Genomic DNA, 26,492 nt, shown 5'->3' with positions numbered 1-26,492 from the left:
AGTATAGATGAATCAACGAGACCTTGCTAGAAATAGGATTTGATTTCTAGAATTGGCCAAACACTTTGCTAAATAAAACAATAAAAATCAAATACCCATTTTTCTGTCTTAGGAGAAAATAAGCTTCTGAGAGGCAACCAGTCATGTTGTAAAGGACAGGACTCATGGCTCAAATCCTCATGGGGCAAGCCTGTTCATGATGATACACTCTACCCATAATCTAAGTTTTTCCCTGAAGAGGAGACTTGTCAGAGGCTCAGAGCAGACAATTCTGGTCCATAAGGAGCCACACCCTCCATTAGTCACATGTACCCCCAGGGGAAAAGCTCAAATTGTAAGTTTCCTTTCCCAAAACAGGGACAGGAGAATAGAAGTTTTTGCCGAGTGCTAAAGCAACAAAGCCACCCTTCTTTCATAAAGTGCTTAATGCCAAGAGTGCTCATTTTGGTCAATATGTGGAGCTAAGTTACATTTTGGCCTTAGTCCCCATGAAGTGCTTCACTGTGGCTTGGGCCCTGTCTGCCCTAACAATCACCTACCTGACCCATGACAGGACATTGTATTTGCCAGCACGTTTAGCCTAACACCTGTGACCTGAACAGAGATGCTCAAAACACTTACTTCTGCCATCCAGGATGGACTCTTCCTGGCACAAGCAGAGGATCTCTTGCATCTGCTCTCACCCAGTGACTTGTGCATGTCATGTCAATCCCTTCTTGGAATGTTCCTATCTGTGGCCAATTATCTCACCTATGTTCAAATATGCCACAAGATATGAGTGATTTAACCCTTTGTGCAAAACATGATTGAGACTATAATATTCAGTAAATTCCTATCTATACAACTCATTTGGCAATTTGCATACTGAGGTCCATCTGGAAAAAGTCCAGCCATTGCTAATATAATGAGAATGGTTTGTGCGACATCGATGTAACCTGGCAATGAAGGAGAGTGGACTGGAATGCATATTCATGAACAATGATGACTTCACTGTACTAGTCAGTGGGGGTGGTAGATGCCATTGAGTGAGCATGTGTACTGTGTGGCTGTTGCATTTAAATTGACTGAGTGAGCAGAGCAACAAATCTGCATCCAATTTTGCATTAAGCTTGAACATTCCTCCACAGAAACTATTTGGATGATTCAGAAGGCCGCAGCTACAGGCAACTGGTGATTGGCAGCTTTATCACAACAACACATCTGCTCAATGTAACATCTCATGCAGAGTTTTTTGGTGAAACACCAAATCACCCAGGTGACTCAGCCCTGCTATAGCCCATATTTGTCACCTTGCAACTTCTGGCTTTTCCCAAAACTAAAATCACCTTTGAGAGGGAAGAGATTTCAGACCATGAATGAGATTCAGGAAAATACAACAGGGCAGCTGGTGGTGATTGGGAGAACTGTGTCACATCCCAACGTGTCTCCTTTGAAGGGGACTGAGGTGTCATTGTCTTACATACAATGTTCCTTGTATCTTGTATCTCCTTCAATAAAAGTTTCTATTTTTCATAGTATATGGCTGGATACTTTCTGGATAGACCTCATCCTATATTACCCATATTATTATTTTTCCCCATATGTGTATTTTTGTAAATACATTAAGATATTTATCACCAGTCATGACAAGTATAAAGATTTGTCCAAGACTATTTTAGTAATTTCAGTGCATAATAAGCATTGAAACAGTTACACCTGCCCAGGAGCAGGCTTTGGAGTTAGAGTGAAAAAAAAAAAAAATCAGCCCATGAGTGTGCTCAATCAACAGGGTGAGCATAAGACCAAAAAAAAACCAAAAAAACCCTCAGCTTTGGCCACTTTGAGTAGGACCTGCAACAAGAGTAAGACTACCTCGGGTTTTCTGGATTAAGGTATATGTCGAAGGTACAGTTGATGCTCTTGTAAGGGACCTCCATTAACCAAATCATAAAATGAACCAAAATATTCCATTTGCTCTACAAAACACAAAGGCCCAATCTAGGCATATGGCTAGTAGGACACTTGTACAAGGCCTTGTGCTTTTGTGCCCACCAATTGTATGCTGTGTTTGCCAAAAGACATGTTGAATTTGTTCCTTAACCTATTGTTAACAGTTTTACACGCTATTAACTAAATATTATATAAGCCGATAAAATATGAGTGAAAAAAGAGAGCTAATTCTGTGGAAGTTAGGCCGAATACTGTAGAATGATTCCAAAGTTGTGTTTAATTAGGTCAGGTAAAAGAACTTTAAAGGTCTGGGGAAATTACTATAAATATTTAGAAGGACTCTGTGTTCATATTGCTTTACAAGGGTGCAAAGTTCCCCTCCACCTTAAGAGAGAGAAATTGGGCATGATTTGCAATGTATATGCAAGATAAAGGTCTTGATCCTGTATCAAAAGATTGGGAAAGGGATGTGCGCTCACAGGTTTTTAAACTAAAATATAAGGTTTGAGATGTGCATGCATCATTTTTTCAGATTCTATTTTTAGCCAGTCTGTACATTAAAACAACTACCAGTTGTTTTACCTGTCACATCAGATAAGAAGGTTCTTCCTACCATTTAACTACCCCTACCTTACTGCCAGAACCCGACTAAGAAATTGCTCAGAACCAAAGAAGCTAAAAGCATCAAGAGTTGCCATCTAAGATGTAATAGAAATGTAACAGAGAAATTACTGCTAAGGATTTTCTTCTGTTCTGCTGTTTTTCATTTAAATTATGTGTAAATATATATATAGAGAGAGAGCACACTTTTGGAAGTTTCTATGTGTACATAGAATATCTATAGAAATACAGTACACAAATAAAATCAATAGCAACAAACAGGAATCATGAATTACCTGCCAAGCTGAGCAATTCACCTTCAACAGGTCAGCACACAGATTTAACACAGTCAAGCACTCAAGTGGTCACTTAAGCAAACAGGCAGAGCAGTGTGTGTAGGATTCGGAATCACAGTTCTGAGACAATATATACAGGAGATTAGATGCAGTCCTCTTCTCTGCAGAGCATATAGTTCAATAATCAAACCAGGGCCATCAAGTTGCATTTAGTTCTTCATAATGACAGCAAGGCAAGATTAAGATGGAGAAGAGTGAGGAAAGGAGCCAATTCTGAGCTTTCCCCCTTCAATAATTCCATGTTCACTGCCAAATGGATATTGAAAAATAGTGAGCATGAGGGTTGAAATATTTTGGTAGGTATAAGACTTTAAAAATGTTTTTCATAGATTCATAAAATGTTAAAATAGGAAAGATGATCTTAGAGACATCTTGTCTAACAGCCTTATTTTATAAAGGTGGAGACCAAGACACAGAGAAGTAGTTGAATAAGGTAGCACTGCTAATTAGGACTGCTCCTAATTAGGCTGGAAATAAATTAGGCTGACCCTAAATCCAGTGCACTCTCTAGAATACAGTGGGTAATGCTCTTCCTCTTCGTGGTTAACATCCCTTTTACTCCATTTCATGACCTCAAATCTATCCAGAACGTTGAGATTAATTGGAACCTCTGAAGCTCATTTCTAAACAAAGTTAAAACTCTTAGATAAATCAGTTTAAAAACCTTAACAAATTGGACAAAACATGAAGTTGGACAAAATTGCATGTTAATTGTGTGCCTTCATGTAGACAAATGATTAAAGTTCTGAAAAATTGTTGATCGAGCTACCTAACTTAGAACACAGACCCATTTACCTAGGAAAAAACCCAGTCAGAAAACTCATCTACATTTCACTCATTCAGCATATACTCTCTTTGCTCAAAAAAAAAAAAAAAAAAAAAAAAGGAAAAGGAAAAGGAAAGGAAAGGAGGAAGGGAGGGAGGGAGGAAGAAAGGAAGGAAGGAAAGAAGGAAAGGGAAGGAAAGGAAAAAAGTAAACCTCAGAAGAATTTGCATTGCTTTCTGTGATGCTGGTTTCTAAGTAACTCAATTTAGCAACGGTTTCATGAGTGTCTACTGTGTGCAAGGCATTTAGTGAGCACCCGCTGTATTCAAGCTGAGTGTTAACTGTGACACAGAGAAGAATATCCCACATCTCAAGGAGCTTACAATCTAGTCTTGGAAGCTGTACTCAAACAAACACAGACTAGAGTGCAGTCAGGATTACAAAGGAGGTAAAAATCATCTAGAAACACACAGAAGGGCAGGGGTGTGAAGGGAAATTTCATAGATAAGATTGCATTTGATCTGGGCCTTCAAAATGGAAGGTAATACCACATAGAGAGAACTCAAGACATTCTTAACTCAAAAGAGTTGTCCAGTCATGTTTTATTCTGTTCTTCCCCCTCTATTCATGTCCCAATCTCTTGAAACTTACATTCTATCCAATTAAACCTTTGTAAGCAATTTCTCTAGTGACCTGCTAATTGCTACATTCAATTGTCATTTTTAGTACTGATCCCAAATTTTCCCCTGGGAAACTGTTGATCTTGATCTTCTTGAAACCCTTGTCTGGAGTTCATTCTCTGCTCCCTCTTGCTGTCCCCTATGTCTCTGGTAGTCCTCTCTCAATCTCCGTGTTCTCTGGGGTTCCTTGCTCATATCTTTTAACTTTGGCACTACACATCCTACCTAGATAATTTTACCACCTTTATGGATCCAACTGCTCTCTTGCTCTGATAACATAAATTTAAATTCTAATCCCCTACTTCTTTCTTAAACTCCATTCTCATCTTTCCAACTAACCACTAACCTGCCAAGGACAACCTATAAACGCCCCAAACTTAGCATATCTGAAACCTAACGCATCCTTTCTCCCCAAACACCTCCTCCTTTTATTTTCCTTATATTTTCTTAGAACACAAATGCATACACTTTCCTACCTCTTTAGCTTTTTACATTCTATTCACTAGCTTAGGATCCTTTTCTATAGATGAACTTCTGAGAACAATCCATTTGTAAACAATTAATACCATTGCCACTTTCTCTGTGATAGACCAAGAAGCAATGTGGTGTCCTGAAAAAAAATAGAACTAATTTTGAATCCTGGTTCCACCATGGATTATATAGTTATATAACCTTCACCCCATTGACCTTGCCTTTTCTCAGCTGTAATATCCACCTCAGGGGGTCATAAGCTTCAACTGAAATGATCTACATAAAAATCTTAGTGCAAGAAATGGAACCTGAGAGGTGAATGTATGTCATTTTCCCCTCCCCTCCCCCATCACTGGGCCACCAGGGCACATGTACCTGTTGACTGCGGCCCTGATTGTATGGTGTCCTCATTCTAATTGTCAGACTCTGAGCTCTCCAATGGGAAAGCCTAGAAACAAGTACCACCAGCAGGCACTTAGTACATGTTGCACTAAGACCAGAGATAGCTCAGCACCCAATTCTAGGACTCAGGATCTTGAGCTGATGTTGCAGGGGAAATATAGTATTATTAAGAAAAGTGAAAAATTGAGGATTAAGTCCTTTGGGAAATTATGTGAAGAATTCAGTATGGGGCACATTCACTTTTAAAGAGCAGAAGAAAGACACTCAGCAGCAGGCTGTGCCTGGGGAAAGCCCACATTTAAGTAACAGAAGGAAGGAGCAAGTCACAGAAACAAAGGAAAGGGTAGGAGACAGCAGGACAGTGCACTGACAGAAAAAGAAAAAAAGGAGGAGTTTCAAGAAGAAGGCAGAGGGCTGGCCCATCATATTGAATACAAAAGAGAAGTCCTTAGAATTGGGGCAGGGGGAACAGGCTTTTCAGTTATTCTCAAAGAGGAGAATATGGCTTCAACAGAAGAATGAAGACAAAACAGATTGCAAGGGGTTAAGAAGTGGGTGGGTGAAAACTTGAAGGAAAATCTCCAAGGTAACTAAATCACATCTAGCATCTGTGTGTTTATAAAGTCTCAGAATTTTCAATTCCTGATGTTTAATACCTCCAGCAGCAGAGCCAAAGCCAGGACCTGGGTTTCCTGCCTCCCAGTTGTCATAATTCCACACTTTTTTCCCCACCTCCACCCCATCACAGCAACAGGGCACTTATCCAGACATCAGCCAGCAGTCGTTGAGTAACTAAAGGCTGAGAATCTGATTGATTCCTGCCCTGCATCGTTGACAATTTCATCATTCAAGAGTCTGAGGGAGCAACTAGAGGAGCAGCTTTTTCTCAATTAATATTAATCAACAGTCAGCTTTGAAGGATGCAGTGGAGGTGATAGGAACTTTGGGGGTAAAGTGATGAAATTGTCTTGTAACAGTCAAGGAAGAGAAAGCTGGTCGAAATCAGACATGACTCATGGAGTTTAAGAGAGTGGATATTTATGTTTGACTCCTCATCCCTCCCTCCCCGGGGGCACGGAGTTCTTAAATGGAAAATATAGGACCCTGAACCCCGTGCTGACTGCTTAGGTTTTTTATAAATTATTATTACTGCTTGGATAAACTTACGCATATTAAAATTGAAGACGACACAAAACAAGAGAACTTAGCTGGATCAGGACCTCAAGATCACTCAAGAGGTTATCGGGATAAATTTAAACTAATAAGATTAATTTTAATTAAAAAATATAAAGTTCTGCCCTAGGGTTACAGAATAAAGAACAGAAGAAATATAAGATGGGAATAAGATAAAGATATTAAATATATTTAGGCTTTAAAAATTAGGAAGAAATGTTAAAATTGTTAATGATAACCACGTACAAAATGGAAATATAGTTTATAACTTGCAAGGAGGAGGAAAAAAATGGTAAATTTTAAAAAATCAAGCATAAAACAGAAAAGGAGCAAAGAAAAAATAAAAATACAAAATATCATAACTGAGTCCAATTACATCAATTTTTAAACAAATATAAAGGAATAAGCTCACCTGTTAAAAATTTGGAGTATCAAATAGGGTTTTTTTAAAAAACTCTGTTATACATAATACATAACAGACAACCCTAAAAAAATAATATTGGAAATTTGAAAATGACATGAAAGTAAAAGAAATAAAGGAAAAACCTTGGCAGCAAATGTCTGATACAATAATGTTTACAAGAAAAAATGGATTTAGGGTAAAAGAAATATTCATATGAATAGGGACACTATTAATCAAGAGGACTACTCCAGGAACTGATAACAATCATTAAATTTCATGTAGTATTGTAGGACAGAATATCTTGATTTAATAGTAGTTCAATTAAAAGAGTGGGTTTTGCTTTCATAAGTTTAATAATCACCATGGGGTTAAAACAGTTGCCTCCAAAAGTCATTGCAATTATGGCTAACAATGATACTGTGCAAAAGAGCTCAAGTTAAGGTCACTTTCTCTGCCCTGACAAAATTTATCTGAAGTGGAGCACTCAGGTCTGGGGATGTCATCTTGAAACAGACTTTGTCAAAGTGGAGAACTTCCAGCAGAAATTGGCCAGAATGAAAACACATAAAAAAAAAAAAATCACCTACATAACAATTGAAGGATGGGCAATGTCACTTAAGAGAAAAGTTCAGAGGACAATGCCAACCAAAGTGGAAACAATAGCAAAAGGAAGAGCCAGCACTGCAATAGAGCAAATCTCATTACAGAGAGCATTCCAACCATTCCTAACTATGGTATCCTACACTGCTCCTCTAAAAAACACCGGAAAATAAAAGCAATACTTTTCATAGTATCACAGTGAAAAAGGCTTCCCTAACTGTAATATGAAGATCATATCCATAAATATAAAAAGGACTTTTTAAACAAGATAAGTTTTAAAATTTTGCATAAAGGTACCATAAACCAAGATAAAATAAAGATACAATAAACAGAGTAACAATATCCACTGGTAGTAAGAAATAGGGTCACTCATACATGGTTGATGAGAATGTAAAATGGTACAGACACTTTGGAAAACAGTTTGGCAATTTCTTATAAAACTAAATAATCACTGAACCTACAACCTGCAATCGTACTCTTGGGCATTTATCTCAGAAAAAAATGAACCGATGTTCATAGAAAAGCCTATACATGGATGTTTATACCAACTTTATTCATAATAGCCAAACTTTGGAAACAACCCAGGTGCCCTTCAACGAGTGCACATGTAAACAAACTGTGTTGCATCCTGACCATAGACCTCTATTCGGCAATAAAAAGAAGGAAAATATTGATACACATAACAGCTTGGATGAATTTCCAGGGAATTATGCAGAATGAAAAAAGTAGTTCCAAAAGATTATTTAATGTATGATTCCATTTATATTTTTGAAATAACAATATTTTAGAACTGGAGAATTAATTAATGATTAAAAGGAGCTGGCGGGAGTGGGGCACATAGAAGGGAGGTAGATGTGGTTATAAAAGGGCAACGTGAGAGATCCTTATGGTAATGGGACTGTTCAGTAGCTTGACTCTGCTAGTGGGTACACAAAGTTACATATATGATAAAATTGTATAGAACTATCAAAAAGACAGGCAATAACTGGTTTTGGCTAGGAAGGGGAAAAATTGGAACCCTCAAACATTGCTGGTAGAAATGGAAATGGTACCTCTAATTTGGAAAACAGTTTGGAAGTTCTTGGAAATGTTAAAAATTGAGTTACTGCATGGCTCAGCAATTGTACTCACAGGCATAATATACCTAAGAAAAATAAAAACATGTGTCCTCACAAAAATTTGTTCATAGCAGCATCAATCATAACAGTTCAAAAGTGGGAACAACCCAAATGCTATCATCTAATAAATGGGTAAAGTAATGTAGGATATCCATACAATGGAATATCATTCTGTAATGAAAGAGAATGAAGTACAACATGAGTGAATCCTGGAAATGTTATTAATACTAATAGTCACAAAAGACCACATACCAATTCGTGTATATGAAATGTCTAAAATAGGAAAATTCATAGAAAAAGTAAATTAGTGGTTACCTAGAGCTGGAGGAAGGTATCAGAAGTGATTGTTAATGGGTCCAGAGTCTCTTTCAGGTTGATGAAAATGTTCTAGAATTGGATAGTGGTAGAAGTTGCGCAACTCTGTGACTATACTAAAACTATTAAATTGTATATTCTAAATGTTAATAAATATATAGAACTAAATACACCACACACAAATTAGTACAAGTAAAACTGGGTAACTGAATAGCATGGGTGGGTTGTATAAATGCCAATATCTTAGCTGTGATATAATACTGCTATTTTGCAAAATGTTACCATTGGGGGAAACAGTAAAGTTTACACAAGAGTTCTCTATTATTTCTTAAAACTGTCACAGAAGCTGCTGCAAAACTTCACATTCAGTAATACATATTCACTCATCAGCCCTGGAGGAGCAATACTTCCTTCTCCTTTTCTCTGCTTTCCAATCATGTGTGTATCATCTCATTGACAGTCTAAATTAGAACCCAGCTGCCACAGGATTCTGGAATATATTGTCCTAGGCCTCCAGCCCCCTGATACAGGGAGATCACAGAAGAAAGTAGGGATGAATGTCAATATATAAAAATAATTTATATTTGTATATATTAACACAGATATACATATACTCATATGTACTGAATATAAATGATAATTAACAGAAATATAAATTAATATATATATCTCCTAAATTCATGGCACAATGTTTCAATGAAATCTGTTTGAAGTAACACGTATAGCCTGTGTTCCACCCAAAGTAAGATCTACAACAAAGTTTGATGTGTGGTTAGTTTATTCAGGAATATGATCTCAGGAAGCAAAAATGGTGGAGTAGGAAGATTGAGCAGAGGATTAGAGAGAAAGAATATAGAGATGAAATATTGTGTTGGCCACTATAAGAGGAAATAGATTGTTCCATCTGTCTCTGAGAAGCCCAAGGAACAAAAGGCAAGTCTCTTTGGTCAAAAGTTTGAGTTGCACATGGTGAGTGGTTCTCTCCAACATGTCACACACTGACACCACAGTGTCAGAGAAACAAGAAGCACATGGTGTGTGTGTGAGGTGAGATACTGTTGGGTTACACCTGTGGGAAGCTAGGTGAAGCCTCTATAGTGATGGCTGGTGATGATGAGGAGATTACAAACAGTGCATAATAGGGATCTGATAAGTATAGAATGTTCCCAGTTATATGAAGAGCATGTATTGGACTGAGAAAAATCTGGAAAGAAACTGAGTAACATACTAGCAGTGTTTATCTATGGGTCATATAATTATGAATACATTTTTGTTTCCTTTTTTGTATTTCTTATAATTTCAAGTTTTCTACAGTTTCTGCAATCAGAAAATGCAATAAAAAGTATTTTTAAGGAGCTGAGCTGTGTGGTTTGAGAATGAATGTTTATACAAATACCAGATGACCCAGATATAGAGTTCTCCTCCTGGGTGGAAAGCTGGTCCCTTTGACCTCTCAGATCATAGGTTAGGACTCTGTGATAGTCAATTTGACTGTAATGCCTAGGGAAGAAAGTAGGCACTCAACACAACACACATTTGCTAAATGAAGAAATGTATGCAGCAGCACAGATAGAATTAGGAAACTTCTGCTCCCAGGAGTTCATAACCTCTCAGAGAAATTAAAAAGCAGAGATTTTAAAAAGACAGAGTTACCATATGACCCAGCAATTCCACTTCTAGTTATATACTCAAAAGAAATTAAAACACATATCCACACAAAAACTAGTATACCAGTGTTCACAACAGCACCATTCATAATAACCTAAAGATAAAACAACCCAAGTGCCTATCAACAGAGGAATGAACAAACATAATGTGGTTTATCTATATAATACAATACTATTCAGCCATAATAAAGAGTGCAGTAGTGCTACAACTTAGAGGAACCTTGAAAACATGCTAAGTGAAAGAACCAAGATACAAAAAGCCATGTATTGTATGATTCCTTTTATTTAAAATATCCAGAATAGGCAAACCCATAGAGAAAAGAAAGTATTTAGTAGTTGTTAAGAACTGGGGAACAGGAGGAATGGGGAGTGATTACTTAATGGATATGAGGTAATTTGGGGTTATAATGAAAATGTTCTGGATTCGATAACAGTGATGGTTGCACAAAATTTTGAGTATACAAAAAATCACAAATTGTTCACTTTAAAGGTAACTTAATAAATGGGAAAATACGTTTGTCAATGATATATATGCTAAAGGGTTAATGTACAAAATACATAAAGAATTCATACCACTCAATATCAAAAAACAATCTGATTTGAGGAGAGGACCCAAATAGACATTTCCCCAAAGAGGGCATACAGATGGCCGAAGGACTCATGAAAAATGCTCAGCACCACTAATTCAGGGAAATGCAAATTAAAATCACAATAATATATCACTTCACACCTGTCAGAATGACTATTATCAAAAAGATAACTAAGAATAAATGTCAGTGACAAAGTGAAGAATAATTAACCCTCATGAATTGTTGGTACAATTGTAAATTGGTGCAGCCACTATGGAAAACAGTGTGGAGATTCCTCAAAAAATTAAAAGTAGAACTACCATATAATCCAACAATCCCACTTCTGAATAGTTATCTAAAGAAATCCAAAACACTAATTCAAAAAAAATATGCACCACAATGTTCACTGAGGCATTATTTACAATGGCCAAGATATGGAAGCAACCTAGTGGCCCTTCAATAGAAATATGGATGAAGAGAATGTGGTACATATGTACTATGGAATATGACTCAGCCATAAAATGGAATAAAATCCTGCCATGTGTGAGAGCATGGCTGAAACTAAAGGGACCCAAGTGAAATAAGTCAGACAGAAAAGACAAATACCATATGTTTTCATTTATAGGTGTAATCTAAAAAAGAAAATAAAAAAACAGAAATAAACTTATAGATACATACAATAAGCTGATGGTTGCCAATAGGAAGAGGTGGAAGAGATGAGCAAAAAAAAATGAAGAGAATTAAGAAGTACAGTACAAATTGCCAGTTATGAAAATAGTCACAGGGATATAAAGCGCAACATAGGGAATATAGCTAATAATATTGTAATAACTACGTAATTGTGCTGCATGGGTATTAGACTTATTGTGGTAATCACTTCGTAAGTTATATAAAGGTGCAATCACTTTGTTGGACACTTGAAACTACTATCATATAATATTATATGTCAATATAGTTAAAAATTAAATTTAAAAAAAGTGGTTAAAATGATAGATTTTGTCATGTGAATTTTATTTCAATTAAAAGGGATAGTGAACAGTCCTAAGTAGCAAATGTGTGGTATGCAATGGTATTAAAGCCTGGGAGAAGCGAGAAAGATCACATGGTTCCGAGGTCACTGGGGATGGCTTCATGACGGAGGTAGGAGGTTAGGACTGCACAGGAGCAGGATAACAGACGCTTGATAAATGCTTGTGGAATTGAATGCAACTATAAGACATTCCACGAGGAAGAATCAGCAAGGGCATCAAGAGAACAAGATGTAGAACAAGTCCTAGGGATGATTAATCAACTTCTCTGGGTATGGAAGATTTTAACAGTGTAGTAATGGGAGCAGATAAGGCACAAGAAAAAAAATATTTGACATTGATATGAGCATTTTACACAGAAAAATCCTGCCTAGATTTTGCTTCCTCCAATTTCTATTTTGTGTTTCTAATTATAGGAATAGAAATTATAGGAAAAGAAGACCCTCTAGTGTAGTGGTTTAAAGATTCTGTGCCAGTCAGAAGGTCATGCTGTGGAACCGCATGATTTTAGTGGTTTCCAAGAGCAATTTCTAAATTCTAAAAATTTCTCACTAATTCTGCTCCACACTCTATGTCATCTTCACTCTGAAACCCAGGCTAACACAACAGCCTCTACCTGAAACTGTCATCATGGCCCAGAACAATCAAACTGCATGCTGAAACTTCAAGCTTCTGCTCAGAAAGGACATCTCTTCTACTCTCCTCCAACGGACCAAAGTCAGTCACATGGCCTTGCCTAAGGTCAATAGGATGCGGAAGTGACACCAAATATGGTTGACCAGAAAAACAATCTACCATGAGTTCCAATAATGACCTGCTACATTTTAGCAAGGCTAATGGCTAATATGCAGCTTTTGGCTAAGTTGCTTATGTTCTCTGAACTTCAGACTTCATTTATTAAGGATAGTTAACCTTAGACAATGGAATTATTGGGAGAGTTAAATGACACCATGTAAGTAAACCGCTTGGTGCAACATGGTAATTGCTCATAAAAACTAACTGCTCCACCAGACAACAAAAAGCCCCTTGAGGGCAGGGATTTCTTTTTACCAACTGTGTACTCAAACCTAGCACATGTCTAGCACACTGTTCAATAGATGCTTAGTAGAGAAATGAATGAATAGATAAATGAATACATGCTCACTAAAGAAAATTTAAACAGTATAGAAAAGTATTGAGAAGAAAATAAAGTAAACATTCTTTTCTGTTAATGCCAAGTACACAGGGAATGCACTGAGAAGCAAGTTATGGGTCTTTTATAGCATACTTTCTTTCTTGCCCTGGTTCACACCTGATGCAGAAATCAAACCTTAAATGCGCAGACTCTGCCTGTCTTTTGGAGGGCTGAACACTATTTCTGAATAACTTTTCTAGTTCAGCAGGGACCTAGCAATAAACAGCTCTTATGGAGCTTTGTGTCCAGACAGGGAACTAGATTGTGCTGGAAGCCTCCAGAAGATAAGAAAAACAAGAGACAGGAAATGGAAATTACTGCCCAACTTGGTCCTTCCTGCAATGAGACCTCTAAAGAATGGAAACCCTCTCTGCCAGGATTCCATTTGCTTGCCATCAACTCAGGATAACACAATGGTTCCTTTTGGGATTTTGTTTTAAAAATTTTATTTAAAGGCCCATAACTTAAATTTATTTCATTATATATGGGAATAGGAAAATACAAATAAAAATCACAGCAAAACCCAGCCTGACTCAATATAAAATTACATATACTTTTTATAAATGAATTATATGTTAAATTTGCTTTTGTATTGTAAAAATTTTCATCACTTATAGGCCCTGTAGTGATTGGCATGGCCAATTATTATTAGGGTTTACTGTAGGTAAGAAAATGCCCCTAATAAATGCCCAGGCACTCAACTCACACACACATGTAACCCCACACTATGTGTATGAGAAGAGAATTATGGCTATCTATTGTAAGGGCTCTTCTAAGGAACAAAAATCCTTGTTTTGTGTAGAGTAATTGATAGAAGCCACAGGGAACTGTTTCTTAGTTAAATGGAAGACTTTTCCAACAGACTGCCTTTAAAGACCCTTAACCCTGATAACAATGATACAGGTAATAGCCTGATTTAACTTCAAAAGCCCATCAGGCAGTAGTTTCATTGTATGTAAGGGTCTTTCTATTCCCTGAGGGTCTGACAACAAATGTTTTGAGCACCTGTGCTCTGCCTCCCACTCTGCTAGGAGTTATTAGGGACATCAGACTCAGGACCACAGTCCTTCCTCTGAGGGGTTTATCCTCTTTCTGGGCAAACAATAGACACCCATAGGAAGTCCCATGACATAGCCAACAACAACACAACAGATCACAATACCACAGGAGGAATGAAGTTAATTGCCAAGGAAGTGCCCCCGACATCAGCGTCGCAGTGTGGATAAATATACCAAAATTCACATGGGCAGCTGCCTAATCTACAGGTTTGGATTAAATCTGCTATCAGCAAAGCAGAGTTTTCCGGTTCCTTCAGGCAGATGTTTCAGAAAAACTGCCACCCAGCTCTCAAGTTCCTAACTACACATTAACAGCAGCACCCCCCTAACATGCTCACAACTCCCCAGCTCCACCCTCACAAGGACCTCCCTTTCCACACACACACACATGCACACACATGCACTCTCACATATTACTCTGTGGGGAAGATGACTTTTCAATGAAATGACTCTTGCACTGTGAATTGTGCCACCTTATATTTCTCTCCGCTCTACCCCCTTTTGTTCTGACCCCCTGCTCATTGCTAAAAGGCAAAAACTTCCTCATAAGGCTTTGGAACTGGGATGGACAATCCAAACACTGAATTTGATCTCCTGTAGAAAACAGGCAAGATATGAGAGAGACAGAGATTTGAATATGGAGGACTCTGAGCAGGTAGAGGACATGGTTACTGTTCTTCGAGTATTAAAAGAGAAAAAGCAGGTTTGTCCTGTATGAGCTCAATAGTTAGAAGCTACAGTTGTAAGACTTGGCTCAACCTATGGCAGGACTTTGAACAGACAGTGTTTGCCGGTTGGTGGCATGAGCCATCTTAGGAAGTGGTGAGCTCTTTGCGACCAGCAGAGATCAAGCTAAGGAGGGACAAATGCACAAGGACGACATAGACGCCTAACTTGAAAGGCCTTGAGGCCTCTCTCAACTCAGAGAGACTCTTCTACTCGATTCCAGGAGTGCTTTGTCATAGAGTCATAGGTAAGTTGAATGAACAAAATTCCTGGGGCAAGGTCATGAGAAACAGCCTAGGGGTCAATAGTATTGGGGGGGAAATGGAGGGATGGGGCTCTTGTTTCTGAATAAGAGGACTCACATAGGAGATGAGAAGAAGTTTGTTCAGGTTTCAATTTTAGATGACCTTGAATGCCAAGATTAAAAAATATGTATTTTGTTTTAAAGGTTGTTGGTTACAAACTGGTAGCCAACGGTTGCAGTTTCACTTGAACTGCCCAATGTTTTAAGGTATTTGGTCCCAATCCAAGCAGTTTAGAGCCAGTGCCTTGAACTCAACAGACTTTACATGATTGTATTACCTGCCATCCACTGTGACTGCTACCACAAATGATGATAAATCACTTAAGGTTTTAAAATGGGCAAGCAGAATGATCACAATTATAGAGAAATCAGCATAGCAGGGTCATGCAACTTATATTTGAGGCCAGAGTACGTAGAACATTTCCATTGTGACAGTCCAGGCCTGAGAAACTTGTGCCAAACCTGAACAGTGACGGTGGGAGAAGAAATGAAAACAGAGATGCAATATATGTCAGAAAGAAGTGATGAGAGACAAGAAGCAACTATAGAGAAAAAGCTTGTATTGTGTTCAGTTTCCTATTCACCCAAGATAAGCTGTATGACTAGGAATGTTACTTTATTTCCCTAAGGTACACAATAGGGATAAAACTATCTATCTTGCAATGCTATTTTAAGAATTTGTGATAACCTATTGAAACCTACATAAAATTCCTAGCACAGGCCCTGCCACACAGTAAGCATTTCATAAATGATAAAAAAAGTTATTATATACGATTATTAAAATAAAATCATGTGATTATGCATATGTGTATATGTGGTATATTGAGAGAATGGAAACAGAAGTCCAAAACTACTAATTTTAACACAAATTTGAGATGCAGATCTGAGGAAAAGATGGATAGCTAAGTCTTTTTGAGTCTGAAAAATACTGGTTCACAGGATACAACCAAGTATAATTTTCTAGCTGAAAACTGACAATATGCACATGCAGATGGGGAAAAGAGGGGCTGAAGCTTCAGATTAATTGGGGAGGTTTGGGCTGCAAGTAACCAAAAACACAAACTGAGTTAGCTTAAACAATATATAAAACAGGTTAGTTCCCAGAATTGGAAGTCCAAAGGTGGGACAGGTCAGGATTATATATTTTAAGGGCCCTGTGGTATCCTGAGGGATTCAGGATCTTTCCATCTTTCTCTCCCAGCAGCCTAAACATGTCCACTTACCTGGAGGCCTGCTATCCTCATGGCCATGGCATGGTACAGTCATGTCAGAGGTGACATCAATGCAGGACCTTGAGGCCACTCTTCCTGGGAGGAAACATTTGCTAGATATCCCCCAATTAGGCTAGAATTTGAGATAAATTCTTCTCCCTAAACCAAACATTAACAAGAAGAATTGGACTCCTCAGTTTTGTTTAGAGTAATCTGATTTACCCCAGGTCAGGAAGGGAAAGAATAGACACTCAGATGAAAGGCTGGAATGGCTGCAGGGTAGTGGTGGCATATCCTACATCACTGGCTGAAGTCTGGGGTCCAAGGCTAGAGGGCAATGGCTCCTGATGAACTCTTTCTACTGTCACATGGCAAGACAACTGCCTTCTGGCTACTAACCCCTTTGTTGGGAACCGTCCCACCTGGTTCCAGGGACTGTAGCCCCACCGACAGGCACGAGGGCCTCAAGGCTGGAAATAATCAAGGAGGCCTTGGGAAAACAGGCCACTGAGGAGACGAAACCTGTCCCCCTGGCAGGGGCGCAGCCCCTGCCCCCTCACATCACCCTGCTTGGCCCTGTGATGGTTGTTGTTGATGATGGGTAAGTTCTCTCAAGAGAAGGGACAACCTGAGCCAGACATCAGCCAGTATGGGCAGTGGGACAAGGACTTGGGGGACATGGAGAAAGGGCAAAAAGGCCAGCACCCCTTGGCTGGACTTGGACATGGCCAGAGTCATTCTATCTGAAAGAAGTCTCCTTATCTCTTGGTGGCTCTGCCCCACCCACCTGGCTCAGGCTTGAAACAATACTAAAGGCAGGTACATCCCTAAACTGGATCAGGCCCTTCCTGGGACAATCAGGCCTAGAAATAAGTTCCTTGAAGCATGCTTGTTCTCCCTCAAAAGGGATGATAACCAGCTCATACTGGGAAGGAGATCTGCATTATTCATAGACCCTGGCCTGAGGCAGATCTCTTGTGTTCCGTTAACTATTATCTATGATCTCTATTTGTTTTCTCTAAACATAGCTTCTTAATATTGATTGATGAGCTTTGCATCCATACCCCTATGCATATGGTTCTCCAAAAAAAGCCTTTGGACATGGGGGTTCGGGGCCTTCTCTCCCCTAGAGGGAAGTGCTACATCCTCTCTCCTGGCAAACAGAGAAGTGTTTGCAACAACTCGTGTTTATTCCCCAATCCGCGACAACCCTGGGACAGGCTCTGTGGGATACAGAGCCCCATTCCCTCCTCAGCTGGCTCCAGACAGTAACCCTCAGATCCAGGAGCGCCCGCGCTCCCCAGCGACGTGTCATACCCCACAACCCCTTCCATTTCCTTTCTAGCATCTGGGTTTTCATGTCCTTCTAGGTGAGGCAGCTGTACCTCTCATGCTCCAGGCATCAGGATTGAAGTCATCACCATGTTCCTGAAACTAATTCAACAGAGCAAAGCTATCAATAGTGGTGGCAGTTTCTCACTTCCCCAGCACCACCTGCAGCGACCCCTCACTCTGGCATTGTCGTTGCAAAACCAGGATGGATTGGTTCAATTACAGGGACTGCCTGACTCCTTCCTCACCCAACAAGTCATACAAGAGGCAGGAAGCCAGAATGGCTGTCTGGTTGGCAGATGGTGGCAAGGGGTGGCTGGCAGGTGGTAGAAGACTGCCCAGTTGCCAAGATGAACAATAAACCCCGGCCCTACCAGAACATAAGCTTTTTGTCTCCTTGAGCCACATATGCTGATTGAAAGTGAGACAAACACACTTTCAATCAGCATAGGATTCCTCTCCTTTCCTGAGGTCCTTATTTATAACTGACCAGGAGGTGGCATCATAGCCTTGGACAGCATAGTTAGCCACCTGCATTTCTCTGGATGGGGCAAAGGGGAGGAACCCAGATGAAACTGGAACCCTCACCTCTCACTGAACAGGAAATTCATAACAAGCCAATAAAAAAATGGTAGCCAGAAGAGACCATTAACATATCTCCCTGTGTCTTGCAAGTTTGGAATCTAAGTCATCCCAGGACAATATTCTCTTACAGTATTCATGAAAATACCACAAACTTTCCATGGACTAACTTCGTAACAAACTCACCACCAGTGAGAAAGTTCATTTTAAAAGTTTAGCCTGCTGGCTCTGAAGCATTTCATGAGTGGTCCTCCAAGACTATTACTCATCATTTTTCCCTGGATTGGGCCCACATTCAAAAAATTATTGCTTTATAAACAATGTGTCCAGCAATAATTCATTTCCTCCATCTTATATTGTAAAAAGTCATATTTAACTAGGCAGATAATAAAAAACAGAAATGGCTATGATATAATTTCCAGTAATCATGTTTGGGGGACGGTGCTTAAATGTTTTAAATGTTTTTTACATTAAAATTTTAAAATTTTAATTGAAGTATAAATGCTATAGCAAAACATCCATATCAAAAATATATTGCTCAATTAATCTTCACAAAATGAACACATCCATATAACCATCACCCAGATCAGGAAACAGAACACCATCAGCACCCTTGACTATCACCATCCTCACCCTCCCTTTCAGTCTCTATGAATGACCTGACTTCCACCAGCGTAGTTTCCCTGTCTTTGTACTTCATGTAAATGGCTCTTACAGTAAGTATTGTCTCTCTCTACTTTCAGCCAACGTTAGCTAAGACCCATTCTACACAAAGATCATCTTCAGTGCCCAGTGCCTATTCTATTGTATGAATATACCACAATTTATTTATCAGTTCTACTACTGGTGGGCATTTGGTGATTTCCAGGTGTTGTCTATTTCCTATATAGCACTGCTTTGAAGATTCTGGCACCTGTTTAGGAGGAATATATGTAAGCATTTCTGTATGAAGTACCCAAGCCTAGTAGAAGAATTGCTGGGCCCTGGGATATGTGTGTATTCAGCTTTAGTAGGTAGATTCTGCCAAAATGGACCCAGTAGACATTAGAAATATTTGAAATGTGGAAAATAGTTTATGGACCCCACTACTGCCTTCATAGTCCTTAAAGATCTAAGGACATCGATAAAGGACTTCTATTTAAAAGGATTTATTGTCTTGTTGTGTCCTCAATAAAAAAAAAATATATATATATAGTACTTACTCCTTATAAAATGTACTTCAAATATTTTGACCCTGTGATGAAATAGGCTCTCAACCCTGTTACCCTCAAAGACTAAAGCCATTCCTCATAGGTAATGGCCAGCTGAGGCCTTTGTGCTCACCTGTGATCTCTTTGCTTGATGAGGGCCCTCAGGCTCAGAGCTTTAGGTGATCACAGTGGGGGTCAAGGGTGGCTCTACAAGCATATCCTCTATGATACACAATCTCTCTCTTCACTAACAGGTAGAAAGGGAGGTAGAGCAGGGTTAGAAATGCACACAATTTTGTGTGGAGAGGCCTAGGTCTGGACACTGATTGGACAACTTTCTGGTATAAACCTGGGATACGTGACTAACCAGAGCAGTTGTCTGATTCCACCCACGAGTCTTGGATTAGCTTGCACTCTAAACCTATCACTTTCTTTCCTGTTGGTTGAAAGAGGCTATTAGAATAAAATCTAAATTCCTGAACTTACTGAACAACTGGTTTCTTCTGGCCTAATTCCCTTCCATTGTGTCCTCTTTTCTCCCTCAAACATGGTAAACGTGTTGTCTTTTCAGAGCCTTTGCACCCGTTCCTCCCTCTACTCCACTGCTCTATTCCTTTATCTCCATCCACCTGCCTCCTTGTGGTTCAGGTCTCAGCTTAAATATCACCCCCTTGGAATGCCCTTCACTGACCAACTCTCATAAAGCAGCCCCACCACCTTTCTCTATCTCATTAGCTTATTTAATGTTCTTTACAGTGTATGTTATCATGTGACATCTTTTGCTTATGTGTTTATTGCCTTCTGCAACTAGAATGAAAGACCCACAAGGACAGTGACAATGTTTCTTATTCATTGCTAATTCCTCAGCACCTAGAATAGTCCCTGGCACATATTAGGTGCTCAATAAAAAAATGTTTGAGAAATGAAAGATTGCCGGCCAGGTGGAGTGTGGTGGCCCAGATTCAACTACCATCGATCGCCTTTGAGGAAAAAAAGTAAAAGCCCAGGTCCCACTCACCGTAGTTCCAAACGCTTTCCCTCCTGAGCCCAGGATCAGCAATTGTGCTGAGGTATGGGTATTTCTCTTTCCTTACTTCTACAAATCGGTGTCATGAACTTTCTGTTCTGCACCAACTCGTGCTAATGCCTTGTACTAATGAATTGAATGAATCACCAATACACCAAGAAGACTGTTTAACTTGCCAAAAATGAACACTGTTGGCTGTGGCAAATGCAAACCTGGAGCCTGATGGCTCTGCAAGGCTGAAATGCTGTCCCTTGCAACTTCTCAGGCGCTCAGAGTAGAGTGAGCCAGGATCAGTGGAGAAGTACCCAGCAGGGCCGACCGTGCTTCACGGGATGCTGCGTCCACGGAGCACAGGGAAGACAAGAAGCACTGTCCTCTCCTTGTGCAGCATGTCCACGGTCAGTGCTGTTCAGTGACTCCCACCACTTTGCCAGGGAGAAGGAGCTTTGTTAGAAACCCTCAGATTTACAAACAATATGTATAATGGCTTTGTCTTTTTCCAGTTACTGTGAATTCATGGGCATCAACTAACATGTTTTTGCTTTGCTAATGGTACTGCTGGTCAATACTTGTAAGAGGTCCAGATACAATGCAAAATAATGAAGATGTTGAGAAGTTATAGGCATTCTCCAAACAGAATACTTCAATACGTAGGTCTCAGCTGACAGAAAAATGAACCAAAATGATGTAATCAATGATAACAGACTCAAGAATTTTAAAACTGGCATGGCCCAGGCCCTTTAAGCTGACATAAAAATAGGTGTCAAATACCCTCTGCTTACTCACAGCTCTGATCCTAAAGCACCTATTACCATCAATAAACCAAAATCCTAACTGCCCCTGACCCAAGGCTTTTGGCAGTACTCCTCTCCCATCAGAACATAACCTTGCCTTCCCTCTGGAGTAAGTCTGCTGACCAAAGTTCTAATGTCTGGGTTCATCTCAGTTCCAGGTGAGGAACACAAATAGATCATGAATCATCCATACCCACACTCCCACTGAACCAGCTGTCCAGAATTCCTTGGCTAAGAACACGACGCAATTGCTGTAGGTCAGACTACTAGTGATGACCCTGAATGCCCTGTCAGGGACTCAAAAGCACTGGGTGAGGTCTTTTCTCAGGGTCCTCTAGTGTCCTTTGGCCAGTGTGGACACTGGGAGACTGCATTCTGTGGCTAGCATCCACACGTGGGTTTCTACTTCAAAGACTCCCAGTGGAGTGGATGGTAGAACTGACCCAGTTGGCAGAAGCAACACAGGCATTAAGAGTTGAGGTTTGGGGGCTCATGGAGCCCACCTGGGGCAAGCCTTGCCTGTGGCAGAGCCTCAGTATGCAGAGACACAGCTGCGCTCAGTCGGTCGGAGATCAGAGCAGAAGGAACAGTAAATCCAAGAACACAACAATGAGGAAACCAGGATGGAATCCTGGAATTGGTGCAGCAATTAGGGTCATCATCACACCGGTGAGCCCTTTAGGATCCCAAGCTGCCCCTTAAAGTGACAATGACTGTATTATGGTTCTTTAGAAACCTCTGATACATAAACCTTTGATTATATCCACTTTCCAGGATCATGGCTTATATATTGTTATTATTGCATAGTGTTCACTCAGTGACCTAAAAGGACTCCAGGAAGTCAGGGAATGTAACACAAACGACATGCAGCCCACAGATGGGGATTTTTTTTTTTCATATAAATTACCTGCCAATCTTTTTCCTTTGAGAAATTGTGCATAAAATCCACACAATCTCTCTTGATAAATGCTAGGATCTGACAAAAGTGAGCCTATAGTCCAGCGTGGCAGCTTTCCTCCAGAACTGAGTAGCAGTCTCCTCTTTGGAGAGGCCACAGGATCTAGGTTCATCGCCACCCATCCTGCCTTCTTCCTCATTTAAGTGGCTGGCTCAGCAGGAATTTGAGTTTGAGACCCCTGGGCTAGCACTTAGTGCACCCAACAGTGGGTGCATGTGTGGTGGGATCTGGGGTAACATTAGTGGTGATGGTAACTGATGTAATTGCTATAGTCCTTATTGTCATTGTTGAGGGTTTATTGTTCAAGATTCTCTGTTGTAAAATGCCCATTTCAGGGAGACAACATAGGCATAGATCTTCATTGCAGGAGCTTTAAACCAGCAGAAAGATCAACATAGGTTGATTTTGTAAGACACTGCACAAATTCAAAGTGACAGTGATTGATGGGATATAGGAACAGAGGTCCATAAAGACAGCGGGAGATCATAAATTAGAGTTCATTGCTCACTGTCACATAAGCAATGAAAGATTCAGCCTACAGCATTAGATATGAGATGGACAGATACAGCCTGCCCCCAACCTCAGCTTTACTTGTAAAGTCCTGGGGTATCCATAAGGAGGCAAACCTCTGACTCTAAAGCCTGACCTCATGTCAACTCAGGATGTCCCTAGGAGGAGACAATATTTTAGCTCTTAGTATGTGCTGTCATCGAATGAGGCACTTCTCCTACACTGGTTCATAGGAGAGGCAAACAGTGTAGGTTGGAGTAGGCTTGTAGTTGGCTGACTGGATTCAAATGCTGGCTCCATGCCTCACAAGCTGTCTGAACTTGGATATCTAAGCTCTTTAAAATTTTCTGGGAGCATTTTCTCAGTCCACTGAGAATATGCTTCCCAGCAATTGTCATCAGTTTGGCTCAAATAAACTCATATTTTTTACAAGTTTAGACATTTCTTACTTGGTATAAGGAGACAGGATTCTAAAGAAGCCCACCCCAGACCACCTTGCATACCTGGATCCATGCTTGGTACCAGCAGGGCCTGCCTCATTGTGCCCCTCTGGATTCTTGTTTACATCAGGTGAACTAGGGTGAGTTTCCCTTAGAATTCTGGACTTCTCTGTTTTAAAGTAAGAAGCCCTGATTTTATTGGAGCTGTTTTTTAACATCCTTGAAGTAGAGCTAAGAGTTAAGAATTGAGAGAACCCAAGGTAAGGCAGAAGAGAAGGAAAAATGGGTGGCTGGTTTTTAACTTTAGCTTTTCAGTTGGGATTGCTCTCTGAGAGTCTGAACAAAAACCTAATTAATTTGGCTCTGAAGATAAGGGCACTTCCTCCCTCCAGCCCAAATCTTGGGTATTCTTAGGTGACTGAGAATCTTTGTGATGGTGTCAAGGGACATCCTCTATGACATACAGGAGTGCCACAGGGAATTCCAACTCAACTGTAATTAATTATTTGACTTGTTTGGGGACACACACATAGCTGTTGGTTACCTAGTGTTCAGATCCCATGGCTGTATTAGACAGCCAGGGAGAGAAGCCAAGACACGTAAGAAGGTTGAATGCAATTCGGCAGGTAACCGTCCCTTGGAGCTCAATCCATAAGCAGCACACTTCAACCCACCCCACAACATGCCTAGAAATTTGTTCATACTCGGCAGATAACCAAAGAAAACTAAAATTAACATGGGAAATCATGCCTCCAAGGCCAGAAACTCCCAGACACTAGCCCCTATTAATACTCCTGCAGATACTCAATAGACAGGAAGTTTGCAAGTACTTACAGAAATGGCAGTATTTATTTATTTTATTTTTATTTATTTTTTTTTATTGTTCAAATACATTTGTCTCCACTTTCCCACCACCACTTTCCCTTGCCTCTCCCCCCCCCGCAGCAATCCTTTCCCACTTTGGCTTTGTCCATGGATCCTTTATACGTTTTCCTTGACTTGACCCTTCCCTTCCCTTTCCCCGTACCTCCATCTCTTTCCCTCTTGATTCTGTTGATTTCTTTTTTCTTTCAGTGTTGCTGGTTATATTTTCCTTGTTTGTTTGTGTTTTTGATTAGGTTCCACTTATAGGTGAGATCATATGGTATTTGTCTTTCACCCCCTCTCTTATTTCACTTAGCATAATGCTCTCCTGTTCCATCCATGCTGTTGCGAAGGGTAGTAGCTCTTTCTTTCTGCTGTGTAGTATTCCATTGTATAAATGTCCCATAGTTTTTTGATCCACTCATTTACTGATGGGCAATTAGGTTGCTTCCAGCACTTGCCTATTATAAATTGTGCTGCTATGAACATTGGGGTGCATAGGTTCTTTTGAATTGGTGTTTTGAGATTCTTAGGGTATAATCCCAACAGTGGAATTGCTGGGTCAAAAGGCAGTTCCATTTTTAGCTTTTTGAAGAAATTCCAAACTGTTTTCCACAGTGGCTGCACCAGTCTGCATTCCAGCCAGCAGTGTACTAGGGTTCCCTTTTCTCCACAGCCTTGCCAGCACCCGCTGTTTGTTGATCTGTTTATTATGGCCATTCTAACCAGTGTCTAATCAACCAATGATTGTTTTTAAATTAGAACTGACCCTTTCCAACCAGGGAATGTTAAGGGGCAATATGCAGGATCCAGCAGAAGTAACGCCTGCCTGAGTTTGGTTGGTAGGGTAGATGAATGTCTCACAAGAGTTGGACAACAATTTGAACATTTCACCTAAAATGTCGCCTGGTGTGCTTAAGTGTGACATTGTTATGTTACAGAATTACATACTTATGATTTTTTAATAAAAGAGTTTATAATAAAAAAGGGGTGTTGTTTGTACTGGACCCTGTATATTTTTGCTAATCATATCTACCCCAATTCATCTGATAGGGTGAGATTATCTTGAGACCAATAATACCCACATTTCCTTTTTCCAGAAGGGTGAAATGTATTTAAAAGTAAATTAGGTACTGAACCAATTGGGAAAATAGTGATTTTAAAGGAACTTCCACAAGAGAAAAATTATCTTGAGACTGAATGTTTGTCTCAGGATGTTCCATTGCAACTTTGGACCCTTTTCAGTATAGACATTGACAAGGCCAAGCAAGCCACTCCTATTAAAATAACTATTGATAATACTTTGCCTCTACCTGATATATACCAATATCCTTTAAGACTTTATGACCTAGCTGGAATTAAGCAAGTATACAAGATTATTTTTAAAAAGGGCTTATATTTCCATATACAAGCCCCTGTAATTCTATTCTTTCAGTAAAAAGAGAAAGAGAGAAATACCTGGAATATTCATACACAGAGAGTGCCACTTATTTGTTTTAGATACTTAAATGATGTTAAATTTCCTAGAGATTCCATTCTAATCCAACATGTGGATGATTTACTTTTATGCTCTAGCATATTAATAGACTCCCCAAAGCCCACAATTTACCTATTATAACAGCTAGCTATTAGACATAAGTTCTCACAGGATAAGCTTTAATTTTGCTTACCTCAAGTATAATACCTTGGTCATCTCATATCTAAAAATGGGCTACTAATTAACCCTGAAAAACTCAGAGGAATAATATCCTTTTCTCTTTGAAAGACAAACAAGGAAACAAACAAATAAAAAAACAGCTTAGAAGGTTCCTAGGTCTGACTGGATACTGTCACAATTGGATTCCAAATTTTTATGACTGGCCCGGCCTCTATATGTCTTATGAACATCACATTGACCTGATCCAATTCAGTGGAACCCAGGAGGGAAACAAGCTATAAAAGCTCTAAAGAAGGAATTGCCTAAATCTCCCGTTCTGGGACACCTTCATTCCAAACTACCTAACTTTTTATGCATGAAAATAAAGAACATACTTTTAGAAGTTTTAATTCAAAACCATAGAGGTCAACATAGACCTATAGGCTATTATAGTAGCAACTAGACTCAATAGCCAAAAGGGCTCCCTCACTACGTGACAGCCATCTCTGCTAAAGAGGTGTCATGCAAACAAACAGAAAAGATAGTTATCGGCTCTCTGTCGTTTATGTTCCTCAGGCTCTCAATCCACTGGCTCTTATCTTCTGTACC

Source organism: Pteronotus mesoamericanus, unplaced genomic scaffold (assembly GCF_021234165.1).
Source record: "Pteronotus mesoamericanus isolate MK-2021 breed Mesoamerican mustached bat unplaced genomic scaffold, CSHL_Meso_final scaffold_651, whole genome shotgun sequence".
Lineage (NCBI taxonomy): Eukaryota > Metazoa > Chordata > Mammalia > Chiroptera > Mormoopidae > Pteronotus > Pteronotus mesoamericanus.
Note: the sequence above shows the minus strand (reverse complement) of the source record.